The sequence below is a fragment of the Oncorhynchus masou genome, chromosome 33, assembly GCF_036934945.1.
Source record: "Oncorhynchus masou masou isolate Uvic2021 chromosome 33, UVic_Omas_1.1, whole genome shotgun sequence".
NCBI classification, from domain to species: domain Eukaryota; kingdom Metazoa; phylum Chordata; class Actinopteri; order Salmoniformes; family Salmonidae; genus Oncorhynchus; species Oncorhynchus masou.
In genome coordinates, this window is record NC_088244.1 from 34,091,929 (window position 1) to 34,104,186 (window position 12,258).

The 12,258-nt window shown below is 41.9% G+C and overlaps 1 long non-coding RNA gene across 1 annotated transcript; it reads left to right on the forward strand.

Annotated features, from left to right (window-relative positions):
• Window positions 1-981: 981 nt before the first annotated feature.
• On the forward strand, window positions 982-7,012 carry LOC135528356 (uncharacterized). Its single transcript, XR_010453542.1, has 3 exons — window positions 982-1,091; window positions 3,720-3,939; window positions 6,130-7,012. It is a non-coding gene; the product is annotated as an uncharacterized LOC135528356 (long non-coding RNA).
• Window positions 7,013-12,258: the final 5,246 nt, after the last annotated feature.

Sequence of the window (12,258 nt, forward strand, 5' to 3'; positions counted from 1 at the left end):
TTTATGCTTACTGGGACTACTCTTGTAGGCGGTGGCGGATTTAGGAATAGGCGACGTGGGCACAGGGCGACCGCACAATTTATTTTGTAATGGTGACATTTGCGTGATCTGTTTTCTATCGCTCATTTGCACGTCACGTCAATGATATCATGTCGCCATGTGGGACTGTGGGTCAATTAACCTTGTCTGAGTGGGCGCCCTGATTCTAGTTTTTGAGCTAAACAGGCTACTGCCTGGGATGGTCTCCCATTCAGAAGTATGAGGTCGGGAGGGGGGCTGGGGTAGGTTGACCTCAGGTCTCCCCACTGGAAGCCCGAGTCAGGGAGAGCGGGGGAATCTATCAAATAGCGCACCTCTAACTTTGTACAGTACTAATGCAACTAGTAAAGTTAGTCACACTACGAAATGCTACCAAATAAACCACAATTCATTCATAATACTGCGAATATTAGTTTCACAGACATATTGTTGCATTTTTTTCTGGTGTGTGCAAAATCGTTAAGAATAATATAAAACCAGTTTGCACACCACCAAGGTGAATTGGTTTAGTCTTGACTTGGTTGACAGTGTTGGGGGATGGGTAATGTATTGATGCTCGAGTGCCAAATCAACACAAATGGATAAGAAAAGGTCTAAGCCATCAGGTACCCAGTTTAGGAAAAAGAGGAAAGAAGAAAAGGAGAAACGTGCAAAATATATGCAACTATGTCATCTGTTTATGAGTATAATATTGTAATGACCTGACTAGATCATAAAATGAGCAATTGTCCAGACAGAGGCTTGAGTTTGCGAATTGACGTTTTATTAAACCAACTTTACACAGGCTACTGTTTGGGCCGTAGCACACGCCAAAAAGATAACAGATAACCCACAAGCCAATCGTGACCTTCTCTTGGGAAGCCCAGATGTAAGAGAGAGAACAAAAAGCTGAACCTGGTCTTAACTTCCAATGCTCCACCCCCCTGCCCAACCCCCCTCCACACCACTCCGCCAACCACCAGGATGCCCGGCATCAGAACATTCCAGGCATTCCCGTGATTGGCAGATAGCAGGTTGATTGACATGTCGGACCCCGCGAACACCGGGTACTGGTCAGTACAACACAACCACCTCCTAGCCTAACACATAACACACAGCTGTCTGTGCGGGTCGCTACAATATTATGGATGTAATGAAATGGGCTAGTATAACACTTATGTTTGATAGCCTATGTTGCTTGCTATGCTATTACACATAGGGCCACAGTATTCCGTTTTCTGTCCAACATGCTACATAACATTGGATATAACTAGCACATTATTGTTTTGGTTAACTTTTATTGAGGTGACAAAGGTTTTCTGTGATTGTATTGATTCGCCCACTGAACGACACACCGAATGACGACTTTCGGTGTATTGATGTGGCATTTCGCTTAGTCTCTATCTCAGTATTTCCCAACCTACGTTTTTGTGGGTATGTATATGGTTGTTGTCCTTGTTCGGAAGAGTCTTTCAGTGATGTTCCTATCAGCTGATTCGTTGCTAAATATACGAACTGACACAGTAAATCTCTGGGAGGTAGAAACTATGAAAGAACACATTTTCGCGCTTGATGTCAAAAGTGAGTGAAAAACAGACCATAAAAAAATATGTGCCTTGAGAAGTTCTGATATTAGTGCTTGTTGGTAAACAACACCACCAGGCAAATTTGTGGGGACGTCCCTCCTACGTAGTGGGGCGGTGGCTGCATGAATGCCTGACTTTGTGTCTCACTATGAGCAGACGAATACACAGGAAGTCGAAACTTTCCAATGAAAATACGTCAAATGAAAAGGTGCTCGTTCTAGCTTGTGGTTTGGATAATGTTTATAACGTTTATGACAAACGCAGTGGTAGGAAAAGTACCCAATTTTCATACTTGAGTAAAAGTAAAGATACCATAATAGAAATTGACTCAAGTTTAAGTGAGTCACCCAGTAAAATCCTACTTGAGTAAAAGTGTAAAAGTATTTGGTTTTAAATATACTTAAGTATCAAAAGTAAATGTAATTGCTAAAATATACAAAACTATCAAAAATAAAAGTATAAATAATTTCAAATTCCTTGAAATGGCACCATTTTATAGTTTTGATTTACGGATAGCCAGGGGAACGCTCTCAGCCTCAGAGAGAATTTACAAATTAAATGTGTTTAGTGAGTCTGCCAGATAAGAGGCAGTAGGGATGTTCTCTTGATAAGTGTGTGAATTAGACCATTTTCAAAATGTAAGGAGTACTTTTGGTTTTCAGGGAAAATGTATGGAGGACATCACTTTCATTAGGAATGTATAAAGTAAAAGTATAAAGTTGTCAAAAATATAAATAGTAAAGTACAGATACCCAAAAAAACTACTTTTTTTTAGTATTTTTACTTAAGTACTTTACATCACTGCAAAAATGTAATGTTGTTAATATAGTAGTGACTATATTCCATGGGATATTCAGGGTGAAATTCCCTCTTAAAACCAAGATATGGTCACTATGCAGGGTTCTCCCCAAATAAGAGGGGCGTTGCACTCCCTTGTCGGCTTGGCCGCGCCACTATGTAAAGATTTCAGAGTAAGTTAAACAGATACTTAGTAATGATAGAGTAACTACACAATATATAAAAAATCATGTGGACACCCCTTCAAATTAGTGGATTTGGCTACTTCAGCCACACCTGTTGCTGACCGGTGTATAAAATTGCCATGCATTCTCCACAGACAAACATTGGCAGTAGAATTGCCTTACTGAAGAGCTCACAGAAGGTAACTGCTGTTTGACAACAACAAAAAAGTGTATTCCCAGTGCTGAGCTAGTAGTGTGACTGACATGTTACATTAGCTAATATTTCATCCCCTCTTGACTTAGGTGAATGACCTGCAGTGGCGATTCTTGCTTGTATGGCTCCCTGGGCGAACCCCGCCACTCCCCTTAAGCCGCCCCCAACAAAAAAAGCACCATTCTGCACTAACTGTAATTTTTATTCTGACATTTGGAACAACACAAATAAATAATCATAAGATTTAAAACTATATAAATATATACAAAAATAAGACTCATAAATATAAAAAAGAAGTAACAAAGACAAATAGAAACAAATTGTAGTATATATATACAAATAAAAAAAGAGAATCAAATTATTACACTATTACCCTATTGCTAACAAAAACACACAAATAAAACTAAATTGCACAAATCCTATATCACACAAATAGAATAACACACTTATAAAGAAGAGAACCTGATTATTACACTATTGCACTTCAAACAAAAAACACACAAACTAAATTGCAAAACAAATTGTATTAGTACTTTACAAAGTAAGAGGTGCGCTATTTGATAGTCATCCACTCCCCTTACCTCAGGCTTCTAGTTGGGAGACCTGAGGTCAACCTACCTGCCCCCTCCACATCTCATACAAAAGTTGGCTAATGTTAACTAGCTAGCTAGTTCACTAACTTAGCTATTGTTTTTTCCTCAATTACATTAGATCTGAACGTACGATGAAACCAGCGGCCAAACGATTGAAGACCTGTCACACCCTGATCTGTTTCATCCGTCTTTGTGCTTGTCTACACCCCCTCCAGATGTCGCCCATCTTCCCCATTATCCCCATGTATTTGTACCTGTGTTGTCTGTTTGTTTTGTTCATCAAGCGTACCAGCGTTTTTCCCTTGCACCTGTCTTTTTTTTAGTTCCTGTTTTCTATTTTTTCCAGTTTTGACCATTTCTGCCTGTCACACCACCCTGGAATATTGACCTCTGCCTGCACTGACCCCAAGACTGCCTGCCGTTCTGTACCTTATGGACTCTGATCTGGATTACTGACCTCTGCCTGCCCTTGACCTGTTGTTTTGTCTGCCCCCTGTTCTAGTAATACACTTTTGTTACTTCGACACTGTCTGCATCTGGGTCTTCTCCAATATTTCCAGTGCAATGTGAGTTTTTATTAGTCAGTATAACAATGCCATGTTATCTGTCAGTTTCCCTAGCTAATTCCATACTTTTCACACTGCCTAGGCAAGTCAGTTAAGAACAAATTCTTATTTACAATGACGGCCTAGGAACTGCCTTGTTCAGGGCAGAACGACAGATTGTTACCTTGTCAGCTCGGGGATTCGATCGAGCAACCGTTCGGTTACTGGCCCAACACTCTAACCACTAGGCTACCTGCCGCCCCTTCCATTTTCACAAGGCTTCACTGTCATGGTGCACAGTCAGCACACAACACTATGCTAATCATGTCTTAGCAGGATCAGATGGTGACAGGTGTCCCAGCAGGGTCAGACAGCCAGGGAAGACCAGTCTACAGAGGTCAGGTGAATTTTGCAGTATATTATGACCATCAGTGAATGGATTCAAAGTTCCATCTTGAGTTGATCGGTAGGCTACAGTCTGAGATCTGGGAATAATAGTCATTTAAATTGTTGAACCATTTATTCTAATAGAATGTATGGGTAATAGAATGGGTAATGGGTAATAGAATGTATAAATGTACACCAATGGAATTATTTGTCATGACTCATCTGAGCAGGGTCAAATGGTGAAAGGGGTCTCATCAGGGTCAGGCAGCCAGGGATGACTAGTCTGACGGAGCTGAGGTGAATTTTTGCAGATACACTTTATTTCTACTATTTACATTCTCTGTGCGGCTAACGCTGGACAAGCAAAAAGATTGAAACTATTTTAAGGGAGTCTCTAAAGTTAATTTCCAAACTGTATCAAGGGTTGATAAAGGCTTTTCCCGATGACACAAAACATGTCGAACAATAGTGAGTTTTGCCACCAAAGCCCCATACACTACCCACCACTGCAACCTGTACGCTCTCGTTGGTTGGCCCTCGCTCCATACTCGTCGCCAAACGCACTGGCTACAGGTTATCTACAAGTTTCTGCTTGGTAAAGCCCCGCCTTATCTCAGCTCACTGGTCACCATAGCAGCACCCACTTGTGGCACGCGCTCCAGCGGGTATATCTCACTGGTCACCCCCAAAGCCAATTCCTCCTCTGGTCGCCTTTCCTTCCAGTTCTCTGCTGCTAATGACTGGAACGAACTGCAAAAATCACTGAAGCTGGAGACTCACATCTCCCTCACTAGCTTTAAGCACCAGCTGTCAGAGCAGCTTACAGATCACTGCACCTGTACATAGCCCATCTGTAAACAGCTCATCTATCTACCTCATCCCCATACTGCATGTATTTATTGATCTTGCTCCTTTGCACTCCAGTATCTCTACTTGCACATTCATCTTCTGCACATATTCCATTCCAGTGTTTAATTGCTATATTGTAATTACTTCGCCACTATGGCCTATTTATTGCCTTAACTCCCTTATCTCACCTCATTTGCACTCACTGTATATAGACTTTTCTTTTTTTCTACTGTATTATTGACTGTATGTTTAGTTTATTCCACGTGCAACTCTGTTGTTGTATGTGTCGAATTGTTATGCTTTATCTAGGCCAGGTCGCAGTTGAAAATGAGAACTTGTTCTCAACTTGCCTACCTGGCTAAATAAAGGTGAAATAAAATGAATAAATAAATAGGAAGACCTAGGAGACACTGTTGATGATGATGAATGGATAAAGATATGTTAGAATGCCCAGTCGTGTTCATAGAATCAGACATAAATTACTGCAGTTTAAGCCTATCCATACTATATGCCAGTGAAACTGAATATCATGCACACAGAAATGTAATTATTCTGTTGGAAGTGTAAAACACAAAAGGGGACATATTTGCATATGTTGTGGTCTTGTGAAGGCTGGCTGAATTCTGTCAAAGAGTATGTTCTTCTATCTCAGTATGTGTACAGATTCTCCCTTCTCCCTGTTTTTGTTTGCTTGGAAATGTTGATACTGGAGACTTATCAGAAGAAACTGTGTAACCTATCATTTATAGCAGCTAAGAAATGCATTGCCATTCATTGGAAGGTTGGCTATCCTCCCACTGTCACGCCCTGATCTGTTTCACCTGTCTTGGTGATTGTCTCCACCAACCTCCAGGTGTCTCCTGTTTCCCCCATTAATCCCCAGTGTATTTCCTGTCTCTCTGTGCCAGTTTGTCTTGCCAAGTCAACCAGTGTTTCTTCTAGCTCCTAGTTTTCCCATTCTCTGTTTTTTCCTAGCCCTCCTGGTTTTGAACCTTGCCTGTCCTGATGCCATATCCGCCTGCCTGACCACTCTGCCTGTTCTGACCTCGAGCCTGCCTATCCCCTGTTACTGTTTGGACTTGGAGCTGTTCACTTAACCCCTGCCTGTCCTGACCTCGAGCCTGCCTATCGCCTGGTACTGTTTGGACTCGGAGCTGTTCACTGAACCCCTGCATGTCCTGACCTCGAGCCTGCCTATCACCTGATACTGTTTGGACTCTGACCTGGTTTATGAACTCTCGCCTGTCCCCGACCTGCCTTTTGCCTACCCCCTTTTGGTGTAATAAATATCGGATCTCAACCATCTGCCTCCTGTGTCTGCATTTGGGTCTCGCCTTGTGCCCTTACACCCACAATGGATGGAAGAAATGTCAAGTTATGTATCACTAGATTGTACTTATTACAAAACTAAAGGTATACTGTGGAACTTTCATAAGGTCTGGATGCCATATGGAATACAGTCAACAAAAGGAGTCTGTATTGAAAATATGCCCACGTCATGGGAGATACCTATTAGGCAATCCCTAGCTGCTGTGCTGCTCAGTCCTAGTCTTGGGGGTCTGCCGTACTGTTGGTTGACACTGGTCTTGGCCTTACACACCTGAAACTAACAATGAATGTTGGTTTGGTGTGTTGGGTTGGTGCGCTGGGTTGGTGTGTTGGGTTGGTGCGCTGCAGGGACATAGACCCTTAGGGGCAGGACAATGGGACCCAGCTACATTGTGTGCAAGTAAAAAATATATGAATATATATGTTTCTGTGTGTTAATGTGTATGTATTTTTTTATTAAACATTTTATTTTTCCAAACCTTTCCTTGAGAGAAAAAGATAAAAGGAAGTTGTGTTGGGGCATGCAGTCGGCTCGGGCTGGTTTAATAAATAATCTTTATACTTTTTTTTTAGAGTTGTTCAGTTGTTAAGCTATTGGTTAAAGGTGCAACACAATATTGGTTATTTAATTATCATTGATCTAGTTCGGTCTTAACACTTAAACATATTTAATAATGACATCTTACCTAGCTTTGGCATTTTTGCTTACTTTATGTTCTAAATAGAGACTGCGAAAGGGTCATATTTAGATTGTGTAGAAATGCAGGAAATGAGCTTCAGATGCCCCCAAAACTGGGAGGTACCCCAGACCCCCCCCCCCCCCCAAGTTATGTCCCCCTCGCTTCTTAAACCAAAGTTGCGCCCCTGAAAATATCCATCTACTCTCATAGCATTTGTTGATCACACATTCTCAACCGAAGCTCTCAGATGGGCAGCATATACCAGACAGCACAAAGAAGCGGGGGAAATGTTATTAGCGGTATTTTGACATCCGTAAGTGAGAGAAGTGCTTTGATAAACCAACCTATGGATTACAGAATAGAGTTAGGAATTTTGATGCGAGACAGGAGTCAGGAATGTGTGTTTCAGTGAGATTGGGACTGAATAGGAAAATAGCCTATAGGGTCCAAGACAGGAGAAAATATAATTTCCCCCCATGCCTCTCGGAATTGTGAATAGATCGTGGCTGTGACAGCGATGCCTATGTAATGAATTGTGCATAGGCCTATCAAATTGGTAACTGTCTGAAGACACAATGAAAGCTCAAAGAGGCACACATTATTTTACATGTTATAGTGGTTTTCTGCAGGGTTAATTAACTGCATTCGAATCGCAATGTTAATTGTAAGTGTGACTAAAAAAAGGTTGTAATTTCCTAGGTCTTATCAACAACAATAAAAAAATACAAAAACAAGTTTCTATTGAATAAATTAAGGTAGGTCCCCCGTTTCCTTCCTATCAGGAATCAAGGTATGACCCAAGTGCAGACTGTGAAGTAACCATGTTTATTGTAACCACGGGCAGGCGAACGACAGGTCAAGGCAGGCAGGGGTTGATAATCCAGAGCAGAGGCCAAGGTACAGGACGGCAGGCAGGGTCAGACAGGTGGTCAGACAGGGTCAGGACAAGCAAAAGTTTTTAAAAAAACAGGAGGACGAGAAAAAGAGAGACTAGGGAAAAACAGGAGCTGAGACAACGCAGGTAGGCTTGAACAAACAAGACGAACTGGCAACCGACAGACAAGAAATCACGTGTCTAAATACACAGGGGATAATGGATGACACCTGGAGGAGGATGGAGACAAGCACAAAGACTGGTGAAACAGATCAGGTCGTGACAGTTCTGTTTGCTTTCGTTTGGTTTTTAAATGGTAAACGGTTTCCGTTGCGAGATGTATTGAATACACCCCAGAATGTCCAAAAAACCTCTTGTTTTTGTTGAAAAACATTTTCTGTTTTGAGTAAACAGTTTATTACAAAACACCCCAGCTAGGAACCAACCAGATCAAGTCAGTAGTGAACCTGGGTGTATTCCTACTACACCGGCTCTGACACTCGTCGGATGTGGCAGGGCTTGAAAATTGTTACGGATTACAAAAGGAAACACAGCCACGAGCTGCCCAGTGACGTGAGCCTACCAGACGAGCTAAATGCCTTTTATGCTCACTTCGAGGCAAGCAAAACTGAAGCATGCATGAGAGCACCAGCAGTTCCGGATGCCTGTGTGATCACGCTCTCTGAAGCCGATGTGAGAAAGACCTTTAAACAGGTCAACATTCACAAAGCCACGGGGCCAGACGGATTATCAGGATGTGTACTCAAAACATGCGCAGACCAACTGGCAAGTATCTTGACTAACATTTTCAACCTCTCACTGACCGAGTCTGTAATACCTACATGTTTCAAGCAGACCACCACAGTCCCTGTGCCCAAGGAAGTGAAGGTAACCTGCCTAAATGATTACCGCACCATAGCACTCAGGTCGGTAGCCATGAAGTGCTTTGAAAGGCTGGTCATGGCTCACATCAACACCATCATCCTGGAAAACCTAGACCCACTCCAATTCACATACCACCCCAACAGATCCACAGACGGCGCAATCTCAATCGCACTCCACACTGCCCTTTCCCACCTGGACAAAAGGAACACCTATGTGAGAATGCAGTTGACTACAGCTCAGCGTTCAGCACCATAGTGCCCTCAAAACTCATCACTAAGCTAAGGACCTTGTGACTAAACACCTCCCTCTGCAACTGGATTCTGGACTTCCTGACGGGCAGCCCCCAACTGGTAAGGGTAGGCAACAACATATCTGCCACGCTGATCCTTAACACGGGGGCCCCTCAGGGGTGCGTGCTTAGTCCCCTCTTGTACTCCCTGTTCACCCATGACTGCGTGGCCAAACACAACTCCAACACCATCATTAAGTTTGCTGATGACAACGGTGGTAGGCCTAATTCACCAACAACAATGAGACAGCCTATAGGGAGGTCAGAGAGCTGGCAGTGTGGTGCCAGGACAATAAACTCTCCCTCAATGTGAGCAAGACAGCGGAGCTGATCGTGGACTACAGGAAAATGCGGGCCGAACAGGCCCCCATTGACATCGACGGGGCTATTGTGGAGCAGGTCGAGAGTTTCAAGTTCCTTGGTGTCCACATCACCAGCAAACTACCATGGTCCAAACACATCAAGACAGTTGTGAAGAGGGCATGACAACACCTTTTCCTCCTCAGGAGACTGAAAAGATTTGTTATGGGTCCCCAGATCCTCAAATAGTTCTTCAACTGCACCATCGAGAGCATCCTGACTGGTTGCATCACTGCCTGGTAAGGTAACTGCTCGGCATCTGACCCCAGTTCATTACTGGGGCCAAGCTTCCTGCCGTACAGGACCTATATACTAGGCGGTGTCAGAGGAAGTCACAAACAATGGTCAAAGACTCCAGTCATAGACTGTTCTCTCTGCTACCGCACGGCAAAAGGTACCAGAGCGCCAAGTCTTGGACCAAAAGTCTTCTTAACAGCTTCTACCCTCAAGCCACAAGACTTCTGAACAATTAATCAAATGGCCACCGGACTATTTACATTGACACCCCTCCATTTGGTTTTCACTGCTGCTACGCACCGTCTATTATCTATGCATAGTCGCTTTACCCATACCTACATGTACATATTACCTCGACTAACCTGTACCCTTGCACATTGACTCGGCACCGGTACACCCTGTATTTAGCCCTGTTTTTGTTATTTTGTGTTCATTTGTATTATTTTTTTACTTTAGTTTATTTAGTAAATATTTTCTTAACTCTTTCTTGAACTGCATTGTTGGTTAGGGGATTATAAGTAAGCATTTCACGGTAAGGTCTACACCTGTTGTATTTGACGCATGTGACAAATAACATATTTGATTTATTACAACGATTCTGTTGCAAAACATTTCTTAAATGGAAGCCAACGGAACGAAATGGGGAGGGACCTACCTGAATTTGTCAAGTAGAGACTCATTTTAGTTGAGAAATGTAACATTGTCAACTGTTTGGACTAATGATTACACCCCTGAAGGAGTGGCACGCTGAGCTGGATGGATTGTTTTACTTTTAAATAATCACCACTTTGGTATTTAAAGTATCAGAACCACTCCATGTAAATGTGCTACGTAGAACAATTCTAAGTGTGACTCATGTAGAGTAACTGAGGAAACGGCACACCCTTTCATCATTTCCTGCCACTCCTCCCAGCTCTGACATAATATTTGTCAAAGCTGTAGATATGCTTCCAAATACTTGGGCAAGATATCTGGATATTTTATGCATGGTTTCTAAGCAGTAAGATACTGTAAGTATTCTTGTGTGTTTGTGGTTAACACAATATAATCCCAGCTTCCTCGCGGACAGTTCTGCTGTAACCATGTTCTTAAAGTGAGGACAGTAAAGACATTCCTTACATGTTTTACCAACTTTTATGGACACATCTGATCTCTTACTATACAGTAATCTATCACATATCAATGGTGGAAAACTTTTATGAGGTTATTAGTTTAAAGGAGGGGCTACAACCGGAAGTGGTTTGTCATTTCTGGACAAGATCTGAAAGGTTTGGCTCTCCATTATGTTGAGTGTCTACAGTGAAAAGTGACTCACGCTGTGCAACATTGTATGACACAGAGTTCCTAGGAGGGATAGAATAACAATCACCATGAGGTTATAAATGGATCATGAAATCATCTTGTCACACAACTCAGTATTCTCCCCTTCTAACAAAATTTGTGCCACAATGGAATCTTTTATTTATTACAACATACAGACGTTTATTTTTGAGCTCAACTCCATTTATGTTAAGCTTCTTTTTCCCTGTCTCCAACCAAAATCAATAAACAAGACTTGTTCTATACAGGGCAATCACAGGAAGAACACACATGGATTCCTGACAAACGCAATGAAAGTCACCAGACTCATTAAGCAACATTTGTTTATTGCATGATATCATTCACTTCCTGTTTTACTGTCACACTAGATCAGGTTTAGATCATTAATACACACAAGAATAGGCCTACAGTAAGTCAGTATTCAGACCCCTTCACTTTTTCAACATTTTGTTACCTTAGTCTTATTCTAAACTGGATTAAATAAAAAAATGTCCTGCGCAATCTGCACACAATACCCCATAGTGACTAAGCAAAAAACGTTTTTTTTTTTTTTAAATGTTAGCAAATTTTAAAAATTAAGAAATTAGTTAGTTGTACATACATTGTTAGTTGCGTGTTTGTGAAACACATACAGTTGGCTCCTAAATAATGATGCATCTGGTACTATCGTCTTAATGTTTAAAGGGATACGTCAGGATTTTGGCAATGTAGCCCTTCACCTTCTTCCCCAGGGTCATATGAACTTGTGGATACCATGTGTGTTTCTGCGTGCAGTTTGGAGGTAGTTGCTAACTAGCGTTAGCGCAATGACTGGAAGTCTATGGTAACTGTTAGTAGATACCATGAACTTCGTCATTGCGAAAATGCTGGTTAACATTGGCTCGCAAAACTACCTCAAACGTCCTTAATACAGATTTGTTTTTCTCATGAGCTCAGACTCTAAATAAAAAGGGCAGATCATTTCCAAAATCCTTAAAATTACAGAGGCCCAGAGCAGTTTCGGCAAGATAACAGACCCATCTGAGATGTGTAAATATTAGGTAAAGAATCAAAGACGGCCATGACCCAAACACAGTATACTGTAACAGTAACTATGGATACTAGTTCAGTATCAAAAGTAATCAATGGAC